At 49.3% G+C, this 9,816-nt stretch overlaps 1 long non-coding RNA gene across 1 annotated transcript; it reads right to left on the minus strand.

Annotated features, from left to right (window-relative positions):
- Positions 1-87: 87 nt before the first annotated feature.
- On the minus strand, positions 88-8,999 carry LOC128312656 (uncharacterized). The gene is made up of 4 exons (XR_008292216.1): positions 7,927-8,999; positions 7,447-7,592; positions 1,278-1,414; positions 88-260 (listed from the first exon to the last, which is right to left on the minus strand). It is a non-coding gene; the product is annotated as an uncharacterized LOC128312656 (long non-coding RNA).
- Between the last annotated feature and the right edge of the window lie 817 nt (positions 9,000-9,816).

Raw genomic sequence — 9,816 nt, forward strand, 5'->3', positions numbered from 1 at the left:
GACTGAGCCACCCAGGCGCCCCAAGGCCAACCGACTTCTAACATGACCTCCCCGGTGATGCCCCCTGCTGATATTCTTTGACTGGGGGCAAGGCCCATGACTTACTTCTAATGAGTAGGATATGGCCAAGGTGACAGATGCCGTTTCTAAGATTAGGTTACAAGAGACGGTCACTTCCATCTTGCTGTCAGACTCTCTCTCTCTCTGCTGCCTCTTTGGCTTGTGGGCTTTGATGAAGCAAGCTGCTACATTGGAGTGGCCTGCATGGTAAGGAAGTGAGGATGAATCCAGACCAGCAGCCTGTGACGAACTGAATCTTACCAACAACCACATGGGCAGCAAGCCACCACACGAGCCCAGCCAACAGTTTGATGGTTGACTGTAAGAGACCCTGAAGTAGAGGGCACGGTGAGGGCATCCCAGATTCCTGACCCACAGGAACTGGGAGGTAAAAATAAAGCGTGTTTTGTTTTAAAGTGCTACTTCTTGGGGTAACTTGTTACACAGCAATAGCTAGCTAATACACTGTGGCACTTGGCATAAAATCCTACCAGACCCTGTGCAGTTTGGCCCCACACGCCTCTCCCACACCATTTGGGGACCACTCCCCCTCTGGCTCCCCACCCTCTAGCCACTCTGATCCTTTGTGCTTCTAATTCATCTGTACACCCCAGCTTTTTAGCATGGCTGGTGCCATTCGGTCATCAGGCTTCCTCAGCTCAACTGTCACCTCCTTGGACTGGCTTTCACTGGCCTCACTCTCTCTCTCCCCAGTTACTCTCTATGCTACCATCTTGTTTCACCTACTTCCAAGCTTTTATTACCACCTGACATTACCTAGCTTGCTTGTTACTTTACTTACCTTCTGCCACTAAATGGAATACCTGGCCATTATGTAGACCCAGTTCCTAGACTCAGCCCCAGAGCATAATAGGCCCAGAAGAAATGTTTAATCAAGTTCATTGCTACCTGCAGGTGATGCTTCTCAACTAACCTACCAGTTTATCAATAGCTTCCAGTGGTGTCTCACCTGGAGATGTCCATCCACCTCTTCCGGGGAGCAAGGACTGTCATCCCTCCAAAACTGGCCTCAGCTCTGGTCTCATGGAGGGAAAGGCAACTGTGTGTGTAGCACATAGTGCTCCAGTGACACCCCTAAAGTAGTCTGGGATTTGGGGGCTCCTCCAAATTCATTTCTAGTTCCTCTCCACTCCATCAAAAGCACGCAGCACCCGCAAATGGCTTTATCACACCCACCTTCAAGCCTTCGCACACACCTTCTTTCTGTCTTGCCTCTCACCAGCTTCCCAGTTTGGCTCAAAGAAACTTGGCCTCTTCCGAGGAGTCCTTCCAGAATTGCCCCAGACAATTCCCTGGTCCCCTTATTCTCCAACCTGGGAGAATAGGTGTCGTGCTAGTTGTGGGGATACAAAGACAGAACAGGCACATGCTTTAGGAGCCATGGCTTAGGAAGCAGCCATGAGAAGAAATAACCACAATTTGGTTAGAGCTTAGGACTTACATGCCCGTCTGTAAAACTCCAATTCATACTGTTTTATTAAGTGCACTGAACAAGGGCAGTAAAGTTGGGTAGAGTCAGAGCTAAAAGCATCGGTCCTTGGGCCAGTCACCCAGTATTCAAATCCTAGTTCGCCAGGATGAAGCTGTATCTCGTCTGCAAGTAATCTCCGGAAGCCTCAGTTGCTACATCTGTAAAATGGGGACTCGTAGTAGCCACTTCGTAGGGTTATTGGGAGGATTAAATGAGATAATGTACAAGTCAGCATGTGGCACAACATGTCAAAAGTAGCAATGTCCCGACACTGTCGTCCGTTTGGACACTTCCCGCAACAAACGTCTGTGGCCTGCCTAATAGTCACAAGAAAGGCACTGACCTGGGTCCTAGAGGGACAGAGATGGAGTAGACAACCTCTATTCTCAGATGACTCACAGTCCCCTTGAGGAGATGGGACACACGGGAGCAGCAGGCAGCAAGCCATTCAAGGACTCGCTGTATAATATAACCACCACACAAATCTCATGGGTTCGTAAGTGTCACAGGCATTTGGAGGCGTCAGGGATGCCCGGGCTGGCGTGAGTGGGGAAAGGCACATCTTGACACTGTTGGCCATATTTCCCAAATCAGATCTTGGAGCACATGGCCATGTAGCTTCATGCTTCTGTACCCTGGCGCACAGCATTCCCTCTGCCGGCCCACCTGGCAGACTCCTGCTCACCCTGGAAGACACCATGCATTTTTCCAGGTGGCCTTGACCTTCCCAGGTGCAGCCAAATCTTCTCTATTTTCCACCTCTTGCTCTCCAGGCTTCTATTATTGTTTCTTGCATGCGGCATGGCAGTTATTGATGACGTACTTGTCTCCCCTGCTGGATGGTTAGTGAGCTCTGGTGTGAGAAGAAAGAGGTCCTTGGGAGCAAGGACACAGCAGAGACACGTCCTTGTGAGCAAAGATTGTGTCTTTGCCATCTTTGAATCTTGGAACCCAGCATAGGGCCCTGCCTGGGGCAGGTGCCCAATGTCTTTGCTGAATGAATCAATGAGTGCACATATGTATGAATGAATGATTCTGCCATATGGAAGTATTTGAAGCTTTCCAAAGCTTTGAAGCAAAGCTTGAGCGGTTCATGAGTTCGAGCCCCGCGTCGGGCTCTGCGCTGACTGCTTGGAGTCTGGAGCCTGCTTCGGATTCTGTGTCTCCCTCTCTCTTTGCCCCTACCCAGCTCACACTCTGTCTCTGTCTGTCTGCCTCTCTCAAAAATAAATAAGCATAAAAAAAGATCTATATAAAACAAAGCAAAGTTCAAGAGGTATGGGTCTCTGTAATGATGCCACAGAACTATTTGTTCAACTCCACAAGGCCTGCAGACTGCTCCGTGGCCCTGTGGCTTCTGCCCCTTGCCTACATCTTCCTTCACAGTAATAAGCACGGTGGTCCCAAGCACTCTCCTAAACCACTTGTCAGACTGCAAAGCCCCTCCTACCCATAATCACAGATAGTCCTTAAAGCACTTGAGTGACCAGGCCAGGGGTCATTGTGTCCGTTTAACGGAAACCAAGTCTCGGAGGGCTCAGCTCTGCACAGCTGGCGAGCTCTTTCAAACCAGGAACGAGGTTCCTGTGCTCCATTTGTGGCTCCCGTGTCCTCAAGCGGGGTCTGTAGTAATGAGCGCGGGGCTGCAGAGTGGAGGCACTGATTGGAGGCAGGCCCTCGGAGCCTGGCATTTTAAAGTTTATTTTGGACGAGCCACACATCTCTGATTGCACAGCAGTATTTAAGCTGTCCTCGCTAGCCTCTCCTGCCCTCCCCCCACCTTACCGCACACAGCCCTGCGCGTGCCCCACGTGCACACCTCCACGTGCGTGCACGCACCTCTCTCCTTCCAGGTGTGTCGGAATTTCTGAGAGGGCAGATGGGAACAAATAGTGTAGAGCCACCCGACTTCTTTCTAGTAAATGCGGGGGCACACCGGAGGCTATTTTTATGGGAATTTGTATGTGATTTGCATAAATCTGCATGTATTTTCCAAAGCCATCACTCCCCAAGTTCAGGAAGCAAGCCATTAATGGGTGAATACACTTCACTGGTGCCAGCCACTGGCAAAAGTGGACACATCTGCTCTCCTAGCTGCTTTGGCTCATTTTTTCCCTGAGATTTCTTCTCATTTGACATGAAATCATTTTCAATATTACTGAAGACCTCAAAGGGTGCCGGGAACATGACATCTTTACAATAATAATTAATAATAACGGTATCTAACATGGAGGGCTTGCTATATGTTAAGTACTGCTCTGTGGGCTGTAACTATATTATCTTAATCTTGCTGATAATCCGAATGTTGGGTCCCATAACTATCCCTACTTTACAGGTGAGAAAACTGAGGTCCACAGGGTTAGGGTAACATGGCTTGTCCCTGGTTCAAACTTGGACATCTGGCTTCATTTATTTATACAGCAAATTTGAGCTCGAACATCTACTATGGGCCAGGCAGTGGAAACACTGCAGTGAACAACAAAAAAAGACAAAGTCCCAGCTATCTCAGAGCATCAGCATGCATTAGTTAGGGGAAGGCTGGGTTGCTGTAACAAAGAGATCTGGAGATGTATTAAATCAAGGAACAAAGAAGTAGATTCCTCTCTCAAGTAGTAATTCAAGGCGTGTTTCCCAGATTGGGGGGCGGGGGAGGGGCAGCCCTGCCCCTCATGGTCACTGGAGACAACCCAGGTTCCTTCCAAGCCATTGCTCTGCTCAGCACCTGGGACACCGTCTTCACCTGGTTGGAGGGAGCTTGGCTGCTACCATGTCTGTGTAGTGGGCAGGAATGTGGAAGGGAGCACCGAGGGACTACCACCAGCGTGCTAAAGCCCAGGCCTGGGGGTAGAGGCAACCGTCATTCTTGTTTTCTTTTCTGTGAACAAAACTTAGTCCCGTGGCCACATTCAACCTCAAGAGGGGCTGGGGAGCGGGATCTGGCCAGAGACCAAAGAGGATGGGCCAGAGGATCTGGGTGGGCAAACAGCCGCTGTTGCCACAGCATAACATTCATCAAGCAAATCACTAAATTGGATGATGTCCCAGAGTGATAAGGACAAGGAAGAAAAACAAGACAGGGGAAGGGGCTGGAGGGTGATGAGGACAGATTTTTAGACAGTCATGAGCTCTTAATCACCGTTCTGAACTGACTCCCCAACCACACCCATGGTCACAGTGATGGTCCTGAAGGCGTAGGAGAGCCCCAGGCACTTCCTGAGCGAAGTGAGGCCAACTTGTGTCCAGCTGAGTAACCAGAGGCTCTGGCCAAGCAGCATCTATTGGACTCGGCCTTCATGGAGACTCTCATGCTCGTTTTCAAGGGATTTTTATTTATTGGTCCTTTTACTCTCATTTGAAAAATGCCTTCAGGCGGCGAGGGCAAATGTTGTCATTCCCCTTTGACAACGGGGGAAAGAGAAGCTTGAGAGTGTTCAGTTCAGTTAAAGAATAAACCGCATTGAGCTCCTGTGTGCCAAGACCCTGGGATAAAGAGGCAAATGGGAGGTAGTTCCCCCAGATCCCGTGACACAGAGGTTAGTGTCGTATACAGGCCTGCAAGCAAATAATTTGTGAACCATGCCATGATCTTGGCGCCTGGGTGGCTCAGTCGGTTAAGTGTCTGACTTCAGCTCAGGTCATGATCTCACAGTTCATGAGTTTGAGCCCTGTGTTGGACTCGGTGCTGACAGTTTGCAGCCTGGAGCCTGCTTCAGATGCTGTGTCTCCTTCTCTCTGCCCCTCCCCCATTCTCTCTCTCTCTCTCTCTCTCTCTCTCTCTCTCAAAAATAAATAAACATTAAAAAAATTTTAAACATGCCCGGATCAAAATGCATACAAAATGCAGCGCACAGAGGAGGAAGGGAATGATAATTCTACCTGGGTGGGAGGGAACAGGCAAGGTATCAACAGAAGAGGTGATGGCAGACCATGTTTTTGAAGGATGAATAGGAGTTCTTCAAGCAGATGAGGAGTCTGCTCCACGTAAGAAAAATACGTTTCTGGGAGAACTGTGTATATAAAGGCAAAGAGATCTTACAGCATCCTTCCGAATTTGGCCATGAATGTTTGAGAAAGGCTCTTTAAACTTCTAAAATCAATGCTGGAAAGCAACCCAGGCCTCCTGAGTCCTAGTCCATGCTTTTATCTGACCCTCTTTAGCAGCTGTCCCAGGGTCTGGTGGCCCAATACCTGGGTGTTGTATCAGTATTTGAAAAGCTCTGGTCACACAGCTACCAGCTCCATGGATTCATCCAACAATACTGACTGGGCGCCTTCTAAGTGGGATTGAATATTGTGGATACAATGACATCCCCGGGATGGCGTGAGCCCCACTGTGAGAGGGCTACTCGAGAGGGGGCAGTGGGGTGGCACCAGGGAGAACGCTGTATATATATTTCAGGGTCAGGACTCTGGACCTTGTTCTGAGCTCTTGCAAGGCTTTATGCTGCAAAAAGACATAACTGAGTGTGCCTTTCAGAGAGATGGTTATGAGGACAACGTTGGGCTTGGATTGGAGAGAGGTGAGACTGGAGTCAGGAGAGACAGTTCTAGAAGACTTCCACAGCAATTTAAGGGGGAGATGATGTCACCAGCACTCTTAGCAATCTACCCAAAAGAAAGGACAATCTAAGTGCACCCCAAACCATCTAGGCTACTGCTCCCAGCAGTATTATTCATAAGTGCCCCAAACTCAAAATAACCCAAATGTCCACCAACAGGAGACTGATAAAGTTTGCACGTCCACACAGTAGAATACTATTTAACAGTAAAAAAGAATGAACTAGTGATCCATGGCACATTATGAGTGAGAGACTAGAAATCTAGAAATCTAGAGAGACTGAAAACACATCTGCCTACGGAAAACAGTGGCAGTGGGGTCTAACACACAAGCAGGGGGAAGCTTTTCATGATGGAAATGTTCTAAAGCTGGACCGTGGTGATGGTTGTACAACTCTATACGTTTATTAGAAATCATTGAATTGTACACTTACAATGAGTGTAAGTTGGCGGTGTGTAAGTTATATTTTAATAACGTTATTTAAAACAAGGGTGACGATGGGGCTCTGACCTGTAGTCTGGGTAGTGGGAGATAAGAGACTGGAAATCTCTTAAGGGGCAGATGTGAGGGACAGGAGTGGAGTGGGGGTTGTGCCCACCACAGGTCCCACTGACCTGCCTTTGGAGCCCCCAAAGCCCGCTACCCTGCCTTTTCTTATCCTCACTGCTCAATACCTCATCTTCAAATGGAAGACCTGAGTGAAATGGGCAGGAGTTAGTGCTGGGGGACACAATTCAGCCAAGATAACTGTGGGGAGAGGGGGGCATAGTTCTAGGGACTTGGCCTTAACTTCAAATGGACTTCGGGCTGGTGTGCAGCTCCAGGCTGAGACCAGAGATGCCGAGACCCTGTCATGTGAATGGTCCACTATCCTTGCCTCTTCCAAGGAGGACACAGGGCGCTGGAGCTGGAGAGAGGTGAGTTTGTACCCTGGTGCCATTTACTAGCTGTGGACTAGCTGAGACGGTGAGCCTCAATCTTCTCATCCGTGAAATGGACCAACATCCTTCCTTCATATGACTGTTGTTGAAGATTAAGGAGAGGCCCGGCACATGGAAGTCCTCAGTGGGTGTCAGACTTTGACTTCCAATTTTTCGCCTACTCTTAGCAACAGCCACCACCCCTCGCAGCTGTTTTCCTAGGTCTGCTAGCAGCCATGACTCTTGGAGAGTGCCGGACATCCCTTCCACAGTCCATTCCTGCCATCCTCCAACTTCCCCTCCACTACCGCCCTCCATTCCAACCGATTGAATATACCAGCACCTGCTTTTATGGAGGACCCACTCATTTTTGAATCTTACTCCTGGGTAAAGTTGGATTAATAAGCTTCACTCACCAGCAAATGCCTTTGCATCAAATAAGGTCCTTTTGGAGGCGCTGACCAAACGGAGTCTCCCAGGACCAACCAGCACCTTGTAGAACTGACCTCCCGCGGATCTACAGGACATCTGCATTTAATGGCTGGGCATTTCACAGCTCTTCCTGCTTAGCACAAAGCAGAAGTCAGTAAGTGACTTTAAAAGTGTATGGTTATGTAAAGAAAATGGTCAGTGCATCAGAGGGGACGGCCAATACTGACAGTGGTGAGGGATGGCATGAGGTTGGGAAGCAGCAGCCAGTGCGGGGGCGGGGGGGGGGGACAGGTAACAATGAGGGGGGCAGGGCAGATTTGGGACTGGGGGGCTTCTGGCTGTCCCTCGTGGTCACTACACTTCTGATCACTGCCTGCTGCACCTCTATATAAGGCTGACCCCCTCCCTGGCAGGGAGTGGGGATGAGAAAAGAAGGCAAGCATACAAGGAGACACTGAAGTTACCTGTCAATAGCCAGTTGGTAGCATTTTCTCTCTGTGGTATCTCCTCCGGGCTGCCGTCAAGGTGAGAGCCATGGCCCTGGGTCAGCCAGGCAGGTGGCTGCCGGTCCAGGGGCACTCAGTGGCTGGGGCTCTGCAGATGCACCGAGACCCCACAAACCAAGCAGGCAGCCTAGCCTGTCCCAGTCACCAGTGTGTTCCCCCAACCACACCCAGCTTCTAAGGCAGAGCCTCTGATTGGTCACGTGGCCATGTACTCGTTGGACAAATCTTTACTTCAGACCTGTTGTGCAAACATCCAGGCGCAAAGCACTGGCCTGGGAACGCAGACAGGCATCCCACGGGGTCATTTGGGGCCTCAGGGACTTTGCGCTCCATTCAGAGATAAAATGCTCATACTCTGTCCAACGCCTCCCCTCCCGTGTTAGAAGGGCCACCAGCCACCATGCTGTGGTCCAGGCTGCGAGGACAGGTGGGCAGTGCGAGCACCCAGCTAAGCTTGCAGACGGTGCGGAAAACTCTGCCAGCATTTGAGTCCCAGCTCTGCCATTTGCTAGTTACATGAGGTTAGCTCAAGTTATTTAAATGGTCTGTGCTTTATTCTCCTCCTCCATAAAATGGGAATCATAGGACCCCCGTCCAAGGGTTGTGTGAGGATGAAAAGAATAATACAAGCTTAGAATAGCCCTTGATAAGTATGAGTTCTAATGCTCTAATTGTCTTCACCATTATCACTATTATGTCCCCAGATGCTGCTGTTTCTCCCACATCCACTGACAGCAAGTCCTGGACATCTCCCTTCGTCTATTTCTTGTGTCCTTATCCCCTTCCCCAGCTGAGCACAGTTGTGGTCCAGGAGAGTGAGCCTTGTCGTCTTGATGGTTATGAGACATTTTCTCCTAGCTGGTTTCCTGTCTCCAGTCTCTGCCACCACCTGAATCTCACTCAGCATTCCTACCCCTGTGGTCTTCCAAAGAGAGATCTGATCTTTGCCTAGAGCCTTCTGATGACCAGAGATGTGCACAAAGATGTTCATCACATTATTTATAATGGTGAAAGAAAGAAAGAAAGAAAGAAAGAAAGAAGAAAGAAAGAAAGAGGAAGAAAGAAAGAAAGAAAGAGGGAGGGAGGAAAGAGAAAAAAAGAAGGAAAGCAAGAAAGGGAAAGAAACAACTGGAAATATTGTCTTCATCCACTCAAATTGCTAGAACAAAAGGCTTATGTCTTACAGACAACAGCAATCAGTTCATGTCTGGTGAGGGCCTACTCCTGGTTCATAAATGGCCATCCTCTCGCTCTGTCCTCCCATGGCGGAAGGGTCTAGGGAGCTCTGTGGGGTGTCTTTTACAAGGGCACTGACCACACTCCTGAGGGCTCCACTTCAATGACTGAATCCCTTCCCAAAGGCCCCACCTCCCAACACCACCGCCTTGGGGGTTAGGATTCCAATATGTGAATCTGTTGGACGGGGGAGACACAAAACACTCAGGCCATAGCAAATACCCAGCAACACAAGACCGGTTACATAAATTGTGCAATGTCCACGTAATGAAATGCCGTGCCGCACTTAGAGACCTTGTTCTAGAAGACCATTCGGTGATGAGGAAAATATTAGGTGAAAATGGGTTGTTCACAAAACTGTGTGTGCAGTGTGGTTCCAATTAGTTTTACAGATGTGCACACAGAGAAAAAGAATGAAAGATTAACAAAGCTTCTAAGTGGAATTTTATAATCAGAAAAAGATATTGAAATCCAAACAGAAACTCCCGATGGCCTAAGTGATGGGTTAAACACAGATTCAACACTGGCTGAGGAAGGGTCTGGGTACCACGCAGAGCGGCTAAGGCCACGGCTGGCCACAGCGCTCAAAGGGCTCCCGGGGTAACGTTTCCT

This window comes from Acinonyx jubatus, chromosome C1 (assembly GCF_027475565.1).
Source record: "Acinonyx jubatus isolate Ajub_Pintada_27869175 chromosome C1, VMU_Ajub_asm_v1.0, whole genome shotgun sequence".
Lineage (NCBI taxonomy): Eukaryota > Metazoa > Chordata > Mammalia > Carnivora > Felidae > Acinonyx > Acinonyx jubatus.